This window comes from Chiloscyllium plagiosum, unplaced genomic scaffold (genome assembly GCF_037043375.1).
Source record: "Chiloscyllium plagiosum isolate Xiang-an unplaced genomic scaffold, Cpla_swu_hap1 HiC_scaffold_20, whole genome shotgun sequence".
NCBI lineage: Eukaryota > Metazoa > Chordata > Chondrichthyes > Orectolobiformes > Hemiscylliidae > Chiloscyllium > Chiloscyllium plagiosum.
Window position 1 is genome coordinate 17,116,104 of NW_028270158.1, and position 16,216 is coordinate 17,132,319.

The following is a 16,216-nucleotide window of genomic DNA, read 5'->3' on the forward strand; positions in this document are numbered from 1 at the left end:
GGGGATGGTTTGCTGTTGAGCAGGATGCTGTCAGGTCCTTGTTATTTTTATAATCTCAAGAGTTGTCCGTTCAGAATGTTTTGACTTACTTCTTCCCTCTTTGAAGGACTTTTGTTTGAAGTTCCCATTGTATTTTTAGATACAATATTCTGTGCTTTTCCCTCTCTCGCTCTAGACAGCCACTTAATCTGCATCAGTAGCCATTTTTGGCTGCATCAGGTTCTTTTAAGAAAAACACACATTAGAATTAAGAAAGGATAAGAAACTTCAGTTATGACGATAGATTGAAGAAGTTGGGACCGTTCTCTTTGGAGACAAGAAGGCTGAGAGGTGGTCAGATAAAAGTCTTCGAAATCATGATCAGGCTAGACAAAGGAGATGCAGAGAAAGTGCTCATGCTTGTAGAAGGAACAAGTGTGAGAGGGTGTAGATTTAATGCAATTTGCAAAAGAAGCAAGGTTGATGTAAAGATAAACCTTTCAACTCAATCAGCGAAACCTGGAACCGCCTGGAGGCAGGTTCAGTTGAGATATCCAAGAGGGGAGGGGAAGTTTATTCAGACAGAAATAGTGTGCAGGGGTGTGGGGAAAAGGAGATTGACATCAGGTAATGATGCTCATTTAACAAGCCAGCCCAGGCACTCTGACCAAATGGCCTCCTGGGCTGTAAGACTACCGTGATTCTGTGAATGACAAGTTTAAAACATTCAAAGTACTCTGAGCTGCTCACCTGCAGTCATGGTAAGTGCCTGAATGGCACTTAATACTAGCCGGCACTCCCTAAGGAGGAAAGACAGTTCTCTCACTGATCCTCCAGCCAGCTGGCAAGACCCCCAGTGCTCCCAGAACTGATCATTCAGACTGGTAACCGATTGTGGGAAAGGCTATTAAGCTGAAATTATATATAAAGAGATGTTCTGCTGCAACAAGCAAAATATAAAGTATGAAAATGCTGCAATCTCTTACAAGAAGAATTCAAGAGCATTTTCACACACAATCATCCTATAACTTCAGCTATAGCGATCTGTCTTGAGAACTCATCTCCCAAGTCCCTTAAAATCTCACGGCACTGCTATTCTAGGCTCAGAATGTGCAACGGCTGCAAGGTAGATCTTATCCCACGATGAATGTCACACCTGTCTGACTGCGCAAAAAAAAATGAAGGGGACACATGCTACATTCTGAAGAGAATGTTGCGAGGCACTCACCATATAAACCTGAATTTGTTTATCCACTTGTTTATGACTCAAAATAGGTGGCTCCTGCACATGTGAGAAATCAGCAGCCCCTTCTCATAAAATACAACAAGCCCAGGTGGAGGCCGTTGTCTCTTCATCCTGTCCACCTCTTTGAAAGTAGACAGGCAGGAGGCTGGAAGAACACAGCGAGTCAGGCAGCATCAGGAGGTGGAGAAGTCGACGTTTCAGGTGTAACTCTTTTTCAGGACTTGGGGTGGGTGTAGGTGGAGCTGCAGATAAAGGGGGTGGTGAGGCCAGAGTGGTGAAGTGGAGATAGGTGAAGACAGGTAGAGGGTACGAGCTGGTTGATCAATGGGAGGAATGAATCCGGTTGGTAGAAGGGAAGAGTGGAAGGGTGGGGGTTGGGCTGGGAAGGGAGTCAGGGGATGGGGAGAGAGGTTATTTGAAATTGAAGAACTCAATGTTGAGTCCTCCGGGCTGTTAGGCTGTTATTCCTCCAATATGAGTTGTGGTTTGTTTTGGCAATGGAGGAGGCCAAGGATGGTCATGTCAGAAATGGAATGGTTGGGGAAGTAAAATGGGCGGTAACTAGGAGGTCCAGTCTGCCCCTGCGGACCTGGCTGCGATGCTCAGTGAGCTGTTCGCTAAGTTTACGTTTGGTCCCCCCGATGTAGAGTATACCACATCAGGAGCACCTGATGCAGTAAAGTAGGTTGGAGGAGAGGCAGGTGAACCTCTGTCTCACCTGGAAGGACTGTTTGAGGTTCTGGAGGTGATACGGGTGGCGTACTAGCAGGTTTTGTATCTTTTCCGGTTGTAGGGAAGGTACCTGGAGATTCCGGGAGTGGTTGGTGGGACGAGTGGCGCAAACCAAGGAGTGTCAACGGCAACGATCCTTGCGGAAGACAGAGAGGGACGGGGAGGGGAAGATGTTCTTAGGGGTGGGGTCTAGTTGGAATTGGCAGAAGTGTTTAAGGATGATGTGGTGGTAGGTGAGGATAAGGGGGACTCTGTCTTTATTTCACTGGGGAAGAGGTCAGTTAGAGCAGTGGAAAGAGGAATGGAGGTGGTGTGGCAGAGGGCTGTCTGGAAGTTCCTCCAATACCTTGCTTTTTTCTCTTCAAGAATGAGAGATGAAAGGGATTGCTGACTCATAACCATTGGATCTGTTATCACATATAGTCAAAATCTGCCCTAGAGGCTCATTAAGTGGTTTCCAGCTGTATAGGACTATAGAGACACTGTGCCCGGAGTAACATGTATACCTTTGCTCTCCTTACGTGAAAAAAGACAGGAGAGGCAGTTCAGGGAAGGTTCACTTGACTGCCTTGGGTTGAAGGTGTTATCTTATGAGGAAAGATTAAGCAAGATGGGGTTATACTCATTGGAGTTTGAGAAGAATGGGAGATGGTCTTATTGAACTCGAAAAATCCTGAGAGGACTGGGCAAGATCAACACTGAGAGGGTGTTTTCTTTTCCAAACCATGGTGGAACTATAATTAAAATGAAAAATTAGGAGCCTCCCGTTGAAAACTGAGATGAGGGATTTTTATTTCTCAGAGGGTTGTTCATCTATTCAGCATTGGAGACTGGGTCGTTGACTATATTCAAAACTGAGTTAGATCGACAAAGGAAGCATGGGCTATGTGGTGCTGACAGGAAACTCTAATTGAGACCACAAGCAAGTCAGATTTTGTTGAATGGGCTGAATGGTCAACTGCTGTTCCTAATTCTTGTACATCTTAAGTAAATATAGAGCTTCCCTTGTTTCTCAGTATAAAAGCAACACGGGTCTCTGTCGCACACAAATTAAGTTAGCATTATGGAAGGTACAATTGTGGTGACTCTGTAATTTATAATGTACCTTGATAAATGTATTGTTCATTTCCACCACAGTTGCTTTTTTGTCAGCAAACACTGCTTGATTCATTTATTATTACTGAAAACAATAACCATTTGGTTGACAGAGAATGTTATGCCCTGAAAGATTACACCTGCTATATCTTGTAATTTTATTAATGTTTTCATTCCCTGTAGACACTGCAATGTTGTGAGTAATATATCACCTCTGTGGCCGCTGGGAGCGGAGTGTTTACAGGTCATTCAGCAAGCAGCACTTTCATTTATCCCCACAGTGCGACACAGGAATAATATCGAGCAGAGGGAACTCCTGGCACTAATATCACTGTGAGGTCCTACGCATGTAGTAAAAATAAAAGCTGCCTTTTTAATTAAATTACGTCCATCAGAGGTGCTGAGTTTATAATGCTTTGAACTTCAAGACACTGAACAATTGACATTGTCACAGAGTATGAAGAATTTCCTTTTAACAATATATCCCCATTGTCCTGGGGGGTTATGTTGAGCATGTGCTATTCACAGGGAATGACGTTACTTGGCTGGGTTTGTGATGCAGCGACAGACATGCTGTTTTAAATTTATTTATTGATAGTCGCCCAACAGTGCAGTCCAATTACAGTTTTTTAAACTGGTGTTGAGTGTTACTTTCCCTTGTCATCGTCTTCCTTTCCCTCTCCTGTTCTGACTTTCTCCTGTTTCCTGAACATTGGCAGCACCACTGTCAACAGTCTAGACTCTGGATTCAAAATCCCCTCCCTAAAACTTTCCACCTCTTGTCTCCTTTTAGATACTCTTGAAAACCATTTCCAGGGCCAATCTTTGGCTCAGTACAATTGCAACATTTAAGAGGCATTTGGATGGGTATATGAATAGGAAGGGTTTGGAGGGATATGGGCCGGGTGCTGGCAGGTGGGACTAGATTGGGTTGGGATATCTGGTCAATATGGACATGTTGGACTGAAGGGTCTGTTTCCATGCTGTACATCTCTATGACTCTATGACTCTATGCTTCTCTGAAGTGTCTTTGGATGTTTCATAATGACAATGACTATACAAATGAACATCATTCCATTCACCCTGGAAGAGAGGGAAAGATGATCCTTTGGTAAACAGCACAATAGTCAATTTAGCTGTGTTTGTTGAGAAATTAACACACAAATGTACAAACATAACTAAAATACTTACAATATAATGCACTTAAAAATTAAAATAGGATTAGACCATTTAGCCCCTTGTGTTAGTTCTGACATTTAAGGAGGTCGTAGCTGTACTGTGAGCCAACTCCTTGCCTTGACCCCCATAGCGCTGACTGCCTTTAATTAAGAGAAATCTATCAACCCTGGATTTAAAATTAACAGCTGTTCACGTACTGTCATTTATAGAAGAGAAATCCAACCTCTACTATACTTTGCATATATAACTATTTCCTAATTTGATTCCTGAAAGGGTTGACTCTAATTACTAAACCTTCAGAGCTGACTCCTGTTCAACCTTGGCACCACCACACCTAAAATTGTGTTCCCATATTTATCACAGTTGGAAGCAGCAGCATAGTCAGTCAGCCCTCACCCAGCAACATCATGACCCTTCCCCATTCCCCCTCCTCTCCAATACCTTTCCACATATACTGAAGTCAACGGTCTGATCTGCCCAATTCCTTTGCGAGAGATCACTAAGTTTAGAAAAACACACAGGCCAAGATGCCAACCCTCTGTTGATAGCACTTGAGCATAGCATCTCCGTTAACACTTCAGTGCCATACTAAGGGAGTGCTACATCATTGGAAGTGCTGCACCAGGATAGGACACTAAATCTACTTGGCTGCCCAGGTGGGTACATAAGTCCCACAGGACTATTTGAAGAAGAGCAGAACCAAAGTCTAGATCCGAACCAGATCACCAAAAATGACGAGGGTAGAGTTTTTGTGAGGGTCTTCCCAATTTGCTGATGAAACTGAGAGAAAAACAGTAAGGAAGGAATTCTATTTCATTTCATTCAATTTTCTACCAAATCTGTCAATAAATGAATAGGAGAGATCAGGGCAACCCCTTTGATAATTCCAGGCAATCACCTAACTCATTGCTACTGATAGAACATTACGATGTGTAAATCGGTTGCTATGTGTATCTACATTATAACAGTACTAAATTTCAGAAGTATTTCATTAGCTCTAGTGTACTTTAAGTCATCTCAAAGATGTGAAAGACATTATAGAAACGCAACAGCTTTCTCGACAAGTAAAAGAATTAATTGGTGTCCTTTTACACCAGTTGTTGAAAGTAAGCATGCAGGCACAGCATGCAGTGAAGAAGGCAAGTGGCCTTCGTATTGGGAGAGTATTCAAGCAGAGAAACAGGGACATCTTGCTGCCACTGTACAGGACACTGTAAGAGGACACCTGGAATATTGTGTACAGTTTTGATCTCCTTATCTGAGGAAGAGTGTTCTGACTATTGAGAGAGTGCAAAGAAGGCTGATTCCTGGGATGGTAGGACTGACATATGAAGAAAGACTTGATCATTTAGGATTATATTCACCGGAGTTTAGAAGAATTGGGGAGCATCTCCTAGAAAACTATAAAATTCTAACAGGGAAGGATCTTATCATAGACTGGGGAGTCCAGAACTAGGGGTCACAGTCTATGGATACAGGGTAGGCTTTTCAGGAGACAGATGAGAAGCATCTTCACCCAGAGAGTGATGAGCCTATGGATTTCCCTGCCACAGGATGCTATTGAGCCCAAAACATTGAGGACTTTCAAGAAAGATCTAGATGTAGTCTTTTGGACTGTAAGGGAATGGGGTAAAAGTAGGAAGAGGGTTCTGTGCTGGATGATCAACCATGATCATATTGAATAGTGGGACAGGCTTGAAGGGCTGAATGGTCTACCTCTGCTCTCATGTTCTATGTTAATTGCCATCTTATAATTTTAATGCCACACCCCAATGCATTTCTGGCCTCTCATGGTAGGTCATTCTTCAAAGTAGGTCCAAGCTGTAACTGATTTAATCATTTCCTCTGAATTTTCTCATGGCTGAAAAATGCCCTGCAGGATCGACAAGACATCCACAGAATGGGTAATTCCTGCTGTCACTGTTGGCTGCTTGGGTTAATGCATTAAGCTGCACCACCTCCGCCTTCCTCTGGGTTCATTGGAAATGGCAAGATTGGCCCAGATGCCTCTCAAAACCAAGCAAATGTTAGTGCTTCCATTCATGTTGGTTATGGCATTTTCCAAGGGAGGTGGACTGCAGTGCAGAATTTGTAAGACTCATGTTCTATCTATCAATGGCCACCCTGATTTTGTGTGTCCTGAGACAGTTTCTTAAAAACTCTGCTTGGGCTTCTGTAGTCCTCTATATGAGAGATACGGCTTGGCCACTTAAGTTGAATTTTGTGGAGGGGATTCTCCCTGTTCAGCATGACAGAAGGCCTCAATGCCTGTGACTCTGTCATTGAATAATCAAACCGGATCTCAGGTACTTGGTTGAAGCATTCCAGATCTTTGATGAGAAAAGCATATTGGCGACAGTCTCCAGACTAAGTAGGGAAAAAATACTCACATCTATTGATATGGATCACTATTCAGTGGCATTGACTGGATGAATGTTGGACAAGGATAGTCTTGAACTTGACTGTAAAGGCTTCAAGGTCTAATATCCTGCTGATGTTCACACATGAATAATAATCACTAGACTGATGTCAAATGCAATTGAGAACCTGGCCAGTGCCTTGAGAAGAGAAGCCGACAATTAAATAGTTTAAGTGAATATTGTATTTGGTTTTTATTTGATGTTAGCTGTACATGTCATTTGACTAGACAAGGCAATACTGCAATGATGACATTGGCAGTAATAGATTATATTAGGGTGAGATCACCTACAGCAAATATGTGACACTGCACTATACAACACAGTAGGAGGATAATGGCCTGGTAGAGTTTGACTTTAGCCACAAGGTTCAGTGACTGCAAAACAATGAAACTGAACAATTCCCTGTGAAATTTGAAATGACTAAGTGCAGCAAAGTTATGTGTAACATTGCAGAGATGTCAATAAAGAAGACCCACTTTTATTGTCATACCACTAATAATATTATTAGATAATTTGTTTGAATATGCACCGTCACTAAAATAGAGTGGAATTTGACAGCAGTTTACTTTTCCTTTCTTGAAAGGTTTTAAGACAGCTCTAATTTAACTGAAGCTTTTTCCACTGTGACAGTCTTTCATCTTCTCAAAGTGGCCCGGATCTGAACCCATACTCTACAGGAGCACTCCATCCAGTTTGGGGCCAGAGGGGACTGGTTAGGGCCGGGAATACAGGCATTATACAGCTCAAAAGCAGGATAGTATGTGATTTTCTGATCATCTCCAGATCTTGTTGTTAAATATGCAAGCGAATAGCTTCCTATTTCAAATATTTTATTCTTTAAAAGGCTCATCCAAATTTGTCATCTCTACATAAAGAAAATACTAGCATTATAAAATGATATAGCAACCCAAAACCTTTAATTAAAAAGTGATCTCATTCTAATATAATCTATTACTGGAAATGTCATCATTGTAGTATTACCATGTAGTCAAATGACACATAAAGCCAACTTCAAACAAAATCTAAATACAAAGAACACCTGAAGTAATCACTTCATTACCTTCACTTGAAGGCATTGGCTGGCTCCTCAGTTGTATTTAGCATCAGCCATGTGACTATTAACTTATGAACATGCCCATTGATATGCAATTGCATTAGCACCACTGTATTCCCCACTATCAACATTCTGGGGATTAGTATTGACCAGAAAATGAACTGCAATAATTGTATAAATACTGTGGCTACAAAAGCTAGTCAAAGGCTAGGAATCCTGCAGTGAATAACTCACCTCCTGACTTCACAAAGTCTGTCTACCATCTATAAGGCACAAGTCAGGAGTGTGATGGAAAACTCTTCACTTACCTGGATGATTACAGCTTCAACAGCACTCAAGAAACTTGACACCATCCAGGACAAAGCAGCCCGCTTGATTGGCATTATACTGACATTCTGGATCAGTGGTGCTGGAAGAGCACAGCAATTCAGGCAGCATCCAAAAAGCTTCGAAATCGACATTTCGGGCAAAAGCCCTTCATCAGGAATAAAAGCTTTTATTCCTGATGAAGGGCTTTTGCCCGAAACGTCGATTTTGAAGCTTTTCGGATGCTGCCTGAATTGCTGTGCTCTTCCAGCACCACTGATCCAGAATCTGGTTTCCAGCATCTGCAGTCATTGTTTTTACCTCGTTGATTATACTGGCATTCACTTCTTCCACCATTGGATGCTCAGTAGCAGCAGTGTGTACAAGCTGCAATTTGCACTGCAGACACTCACCAAGGCTCCTTAAACAACACTTTCCAAGCTCATGATCACTGCCATCAAGAGGGACAAGGGCAACAGATTGATTGGAACACCAACTGCAAGGTCCCTTCCAATCCCATCACCATCCTGACCTGGAAACATGCTCCTGCTCTTTCAGTGTTTCTGAAACCCTGGAACTCTATCCCTAATGGCACTAGATGGACTGCAACAGACACGAAGGTGGCTACTCAAGGATGAATTAGAGAAGGGCCATAAATATTGGTCTTGCTCATGATGCTCATGTTCCATGAAAGAGTGAAAGAAACATTTTACACAAGAGTGTATCAGGATAAATGAAAGCATGTGCAATTGGATATTACCCCACTTGAATCATCAGAATCCAAGATTCTAGAATGCCACTTGGAGCTCATCTCAAAACCAAGTAGGGGTTTCCCCATTTATTCCAGATGATAACCACATAACTTCTCAGAACATGGGTTATAAATGTCATGTGCTTTATCCCTTCACAACACGTTGTACACCTTAGCACACAGAAGCCTGGACCTTCCAAGGAATTGGAACATGAAGGAGTAGATGGAATGGTTAAAGTTGTATGAAGTCCTGATTAGACCTCATCTTTCTGGGAAAGCCAAGTATTGAACTCTAAATAATACTCTAAATATCTTTCACAGAACTGAACTCAATTAAATAGTATGAATAGCTTAATATAAATATACAATTTGGGAGCAGGAGTTTGAGTGTTTTCCACCATTCACGAAGATCATGGCTGCTTTCTGATTGTGGATTCACTCCACAATCCCACCTTCCCCAATAACCTTTGACTCTCTTGCCTATCTACCCCTGCCTTAAACATATTCAGTGATCCTTCGTCCACTACTACCTTAGAGTTTCAAAGACTCACAACACTTTGAAAGAGAACATTCTTTCTCATAATCAAAACAGAGATTCCTGGAAAAGTTCAGCATCTATGAAGAGAAACCAGAGTCAATGCCTCAGATCCAGTGACCCCATCCCTCTCATCATTGTTTTACAAGTGAAACCTGTTATTCTTAAACTAGGTCCCATAAACAATCCATTTGTCTTCCAAATCACTTGCCGCATCAGCATACCAACTTCTTGTTGATTCATGTACCTGGACACACAAATCCCTCTGTAACTCAGAGTTCTGTGATTGCTCTCCACTTAAATAATGTATTACATTCCTATTTTTCCTGCCAAAGTGAACAAGTTCAAACTTTCACACATTATCTTCTGACTGCCACATTTTTGTCTATTCATTTTATTATAACTCTTTGAAGATTCCATCACAACCTAATTTCCTACAATATCTTTGTATAATCAGCAAATTTAGCCACTATACATTCAGTCCCTTCATCCAAGTCACTAGTATGGATTGTAAATAATTGAGGCCCCAACACTGATCTCTCATGGCACAAAAAACAAAGAACAAAGAAAATTTACAGGCCAGGAACACGCCCTTCGGCTCTCCAAGCCTGTGCCAATCCAAATCCACTGTCTAAACCTATCACCCAATTACTAAGGATTTGTATCCCTCTGTTCCCCATCTACTCATTCATCTGTCCAGACGAACCTTAAATGAATCTACTGTGCCTGCCTCTACTACCTCTGCTGGCAACGCATTCCGGGCACCTACCACCCTCTGTGTAAAGTACTTGCCACCTGTCTCCCCCTTAAACTTTTCTCCTCTCACTTTGAACATGTGACCTCTCGTTATTGAATCTACACATTGGGAAAAAAACTTATCTCTATCCACCCTGTCTATACCCTTCATGATTTTGAAGACCTCAATCAGGTACCCCCTCAATCTCCTTTTATCTAATAAAAACTATCCTAACCTTCTCAACCTCTCTTCATAGCTAACACCTCCCATACCAGGCAAAATCTTCATAAACCTTCTCTGCACTGTCTCCAAAGCATCCACATCCTTTTGGTAATGTGGCGACCAGAACTGTACACAGTATTCTAACTTCAGCCGAACCAAAGTCTTGTACAATTTTAACATGACCTGCCAGCTCTTGTACTCAATACCCCGTCCGATGAAGGCAAGCATACCATATGCCTTCTTGACCACTCTATCCACCTGTGCAGCCACCTTCAGGGTACAATGGACCTGAACTCCCAGATCTCTCTGCTTATCAACATTTCCCAAAGCTCTTCTATTTACAGTATAGTTCGGTCTAGAATTAGACTTCCCAAAATGCATCACATCACATTTACCTGGATTGAACTCCATGTGCCACCTCTCCACCCGACTCTCCAGTCTATCTGTATTCTCCTGTATTCTTTGACAGTCCCCTATGCTTTCTGCTACTCCAACAATCTTCGTGTCATCTGCAAACTTGCTGATCAGACTCCAATGCCCTCTTCCATTTATGTATATCACAAACAACAGTGGCCCCAGCACTGACCCCTGTGGAACACCACTGGTCACCTTTCTCCATTTCCAGAAACTCCCTTCAACTACTACTCTCTGTCTCCTGTTGCTCAACCAGTTCTTTATCCACCTAGCTGGAATACCCTGCACATCATGTGATTTCACTTTCCCCATTAGTTTACCATGGGGAGCCTTACTAAAGTCCATATATATGACATCTACAGCCCTTCCTTCATCTATCAACTTGGTCACTTCCTCAAAGAACTCTATTAAGTTGGTACAGCATGATCTCCCCTGTACAAAACCATGTTGCCTATCACTGATAAGCCCAATTCGACAGATCTTGCCAACCTGTAAAAAGCCATATTATAACCACTCTCTGTTTCCTATTGGGCAAAAAAACCTTTATCCTTGCTAATATTAATGTTAACCTCTTACAACATGAGCTCTTATTTTGTGTAGCAACCTTTGATGTGACACTTTTTCAAATGCATTGTCAACCATTAATCATAATAGCTATTAATTGCTTTGAAAGGGCAATTTAGATGCATCTGTCAAAATTTGACATGAGTTTAATTGCATAAACTGCTAGCAGATTTTGAAAGTGATTCCTCTCTAGATTTAAGGTAATTTTAATCGAATATCCTGTGTCAAGCTATTCAGAACTATCCTGTCAGTATGTGCCTCTCTCTGACTATGGAGCTTCACTTGGCACAATCACAGCTCACATATCTGTGCTTGACTTTCTGAGTGAAGCAATATTGGCCTTGAAGGGAATGTAATGTAAATCCACCAGAATATAAGTTGAGATAAAATAGTTCAATTTTTGAGTGTTGTGTAGACTAAACTTGTATCCCTTGGGTATTGAAGATTAAGAGGTGATTTAATCAAGGTGTTTAAGATGATGAAAGGATTTGATAGGGTAAATAGAGATAAACAATTTCCTCTGGTGGGAGACTCCAGAACAAATAACCTGGAAATTAGAGCTGGGTCATTCAGGAATGATGTCAGAAAGCAATCCTTCACACAAAGGGAAATCGTGCACTTCTCCCCAAAACACTCTGGAGTCTGGGAATCAACTGAATATTTTGCAACTGCAATTAATAGACTTTTGTTTATTCAGGTCTGAAAGGGCACAGAACCAAACTGGATGTAAAGATACAGATCAGTAAGTGTCTTAATCAATGGTGGACCAGGGTCAATAGGATGACTGGTCTATTCTTGTCCCTACCTTCTTATGGAGGTCATGTTAATCTGTTTAATGTTTATAATCTACTTGAAGTGAAGTCTTGTTACGTCTGTACAGGGCGTTGGTGAGGCCGCACCTAGAGTACTGTGTACTGTTTTGATCCCTGCATTTAAGAAAGACTTTGGAAACTGTTGACTCACTGGGCTGATTCCTGGTTTGGTTTATCATGAATGGCTAAACAGGTTAGGTCTTTGTTCTTTAGAAGAATGAGGGGTGATCTTAATGAAACATAAGATTTTAAAGATAGATATTGAGAAAATATTTCCAGTATTGGGTGAATCTCGAACTAGAGGATATTTAAAACTAAGGTGCGAAGGAATTACTCCTCAGAGAGGGTAGTGAATTCCTGGAATTCTTGACTCCAGAGTTGTGAAGGCTAGATCGCTGAAATTATTTATAGATTCATAGAGATGTACACCATGGAAACAGACCCTTCGGTCCAACCCATCCATGCTGACCAGATATCCCAACCCAATCTAGTCCCACCTGCCAGCACCCAGCTCATATCCCTTTAAGCCCATCCTTTCATATACCCATCCAGACGCCTTTTCCTCACCATGTGCTTCTTTTGTTTGTTCTTCTCCCTTTTAAAACTGCTGTTGTTTTGACTTTTTTTTCCAAAGTTGCAAAACAATGCAACAGCATATGAAACTTTAGTTGCTGCTCCTGTAATTCGTGGAAATCACCTCCAACACCTAAAATACCTCATTAAAGGAACAGCTGTTCCAGCCAAACATTCTTCCAGTCCTCCATCTTGGATTACCCAGAATCCTTGAAGAGGTTGATAGATTTTTGAAATATTGAGCAGTTGAGGGCTAAGAGGAGCTGGCACAGAGAGGAATTGAGGCCTGGGTCAGATCAGCCATGAGGTAAGCTTGAGGAAAATAATAACTCCTGCTTTTGTTTCTTACATCCTTATGTTGAGAGCTGACAGTCTCTGCTCCTCTACGTTTGGCTTCTCTATTGTATAATTTCTGAAACATTTTCATTTGGTGTGGAAATAATTATGTAATAGATGTGGTTGTGTATTGTTGCAATGATGCGTGTGCTAAAGGAGCTACTTAAGATCAAAGCGGTCGCAAATGCCTTTTCTGTCCTTCGCAAGGTCATTGCAAGACCCTGATATTCTAGTGCAGTTTAAATGCTCCCAAACACCAGAAATGTAATAAGACATGTCAGTCCGTGAAGTAGCCCATCCATGTTTTACATTAGGGGCTTAACAAAAAATGCCATAGAAGCACATTGGCTTTTTTGTTTTGGGTGCCACTTTTTAAATAACTTCAAAAGAAAGAGCTCACAGATCCCACAGATGGAAGCAGTTTTGATTGCGACCCCCAGCACACGGTGCACTAAAACCATTAACATTCCAGTGGCTTTCAAACGTGCCTGAGAGGGAAAGAGAAATTGTAATAGACGTACTGTTTAAATATTCTGAAAAACGACACAAGGTTGGTGTGCCAGGATTGCGACCTCCGACCTCTGGCATCAGCTTGTGTAACAGCTGGTGTTGATGTTATGACTCCTGAGGGTGTGAGGGTCAGCGCAGCTAAAAGTGCGAAATGCCTGTTGCCTGTCAGTCACGTCTAGGTGGGTCTTTCTGTCTTTATTGGAGGATTACAAACCCAGCAGAGCACTAATGCCTGTGGTGCTGTACAGGTGGACCTGTTTTCCACACTGCTGGGCCTCATTAATGCCATACAGGATTGCACAATCTCAGCGAGATCCTCCTTGGCCCAGGCGCCAAACGTTCGCTTGTAAGAGCGCCTCGCTACAAAACAAAACAGCCACGAGAAACCTCTGCCAAATCTCGGAGTTCTTCACGGTCACTGGTATCGCACTGATAAATAATGGTCATTATCTTTAATAGTGGTAAACAATTCATCTGCAAACTATTACCCGTCAGAAATAGAAATTCAATGTGCTAAAGTACTTCCAATTCGGGTCAAAGTTTGAAAGACCTGGGATGCAGTCTGTAAAAAATGGAGTCCCGTTCTCCGTGGACAATACTGGTTGTGAAACAGACACTTGAAAGAAGCAGTCCCAAAAATTCTGAAGGCACTTGCAAACTATTCTAGGATCCAACGGCCCCCCCCCCCCCCCCCCCCAGTTCCCCCTGCCATCCTGTCAGCTATGACTATGTCTGCGCTCTCTGGTTTTAATATTTGTCAAATGACGTTGTTCAGAGATGTTACTACACACCCCTAGAGCAGGTGGGACCTGAACCCAAATCCCCAATCTTCAAGGGTAGGGACAATACCTCCGCCCCACCAGAGTGAAAGCTTGCTGTGGTCTCTATTTGCTGGATAATATTTCAGCAATATGTCTTTGCCTGTACAGTGCTTTGAGATGTCCCATGGCCATGAATAATTCTAGACGTCTTTCTTTTTTATTATTAATTTTCTTACTTCAGCTGAAATATGGGAAGTGACATTTGTGCCAAGCAAATGCCAGGCTATGGCCATCTCTCATAAGAAGCAATCTAACCATCATTCCTTGATTTTCAATGGCGTATCCATCACGAGTCCCCCTGGGTACCATTGACCAGAAACTGAACTGGATTCCTCATGTAAATACAGTGGTTACAAAACCAGGCCAGAGGCTAGGAATACTGCAGCGATTCCCCTAAGCCTGTCCACTATCTACAAGGCACGAGCCAGAAGTGTGATGGAATGCTACCCACTTGCCTCAATGGGTGCAGCTCCAACAACAGTCAAGAAGCTTGACACTATCCAGGACAAACAAGCCCACTTGATTGGCACCACATCCACAAGCATTCACTCCCTCTCCCACCAATGCTTAGTAGCAGCAGTGTGTACTATCTACAAGAAGCACTGCAGAAATTTACCAAAGGTTCTTAGAACGTACCTTCCAAACCCATGAACAGTTTGCTCATAACTCCCAGAAAACAGCACCATAAGTTGGATGTTTGGGTTTGAGGAGTCAATCAGCTTTACGTGGACCCCCTCAGTGATAGGTAAATGCGCCTTGCAAACGAAGGTTTGGGTCATATAAGCACAGCCCGTATATAAATCTATATAATTCCATACTGATATGTTGGCCAGAAAACTGAACAAGAAGCCACAATTGTTGCAAAGGGAACAACATCTGTGCCAAACAAAGTAGTTTCTTGTTTTAAATTTATAAACCAAGTCACAGGCAGGAATGTCTCGACACCAAAACTGACTCATTGTTCTGAGTGACCACAAATGTTCATGCAAAGGTAATTGCCCTCAAATCTAGAAACTGTCAGGCTTGTCTCATTACCACCCTGACTTCCTCAGCATCTCCAGAAGACTCCCCTTCTACTATGTACAAGTAGACAGGTAGCTAGGTGATCTCTCTCCCTTTTAAGTATTCACCCTGTTATTGAACTAGGTTCTGCAGGAACCCATCACTTATCCGGAGATACTGCCTGGTGACGACCAAAGTGCTAATGCTGAGTGGCCCAAGCTACGTAGACACATGAGAGAGTAAATACATTGGTGTTAATTTTTGAAAGTTCCCTCAATTGAGGAAAAGTTTCTTTATATTAAAAATTGGCAATATAACCCTTTTATACAAAGAAAGAGGATCGGGGAGCTATAGTCCAGTCAGCTTGATGTCTGTCGCGGGGAAGATGTTAGAATCGCTCAATGAAGAGATACTAACTACACATTTAGAAAAACATGGATGAAAACTTAGATAAAAACTTAGAAAAATTCATTGCCAAGAGTCAACATGATATAGAGTCACACAGCACGAAAACAGACCCTTTGGTCCAACTCATCCACACCAATCAGACACCACAATCTGACCCAGTCCCGTTTGCCGGATCCCCCAAAACCGTTCCTATTCATATACCTATCTTTTTAAATGTAAGTATTCCCATCTCCACCACTTCCTCTGGCAACTCATTCCATACACTCATCACCCTTTATGTGAAAGTTACCCCTCAGGCCCTTTTTAAATCCTTCTCCTCTCACCTTAAACCCATGTCCTCTGGTGTTCGACTCTCCAACCCTAGGAAAAAGTCCTTGGCTTATTCACCCTACCTATGCCCCTCATGATCTTATAAACCTTTGTAAGGTCTCTGACACTCCCGGGAAAAAAGCCCTAGCCTATTCATTTGATGTATCCATTGCTCTTGATGCGGCCTCCTCTACATTGAGGGGACAGGACGT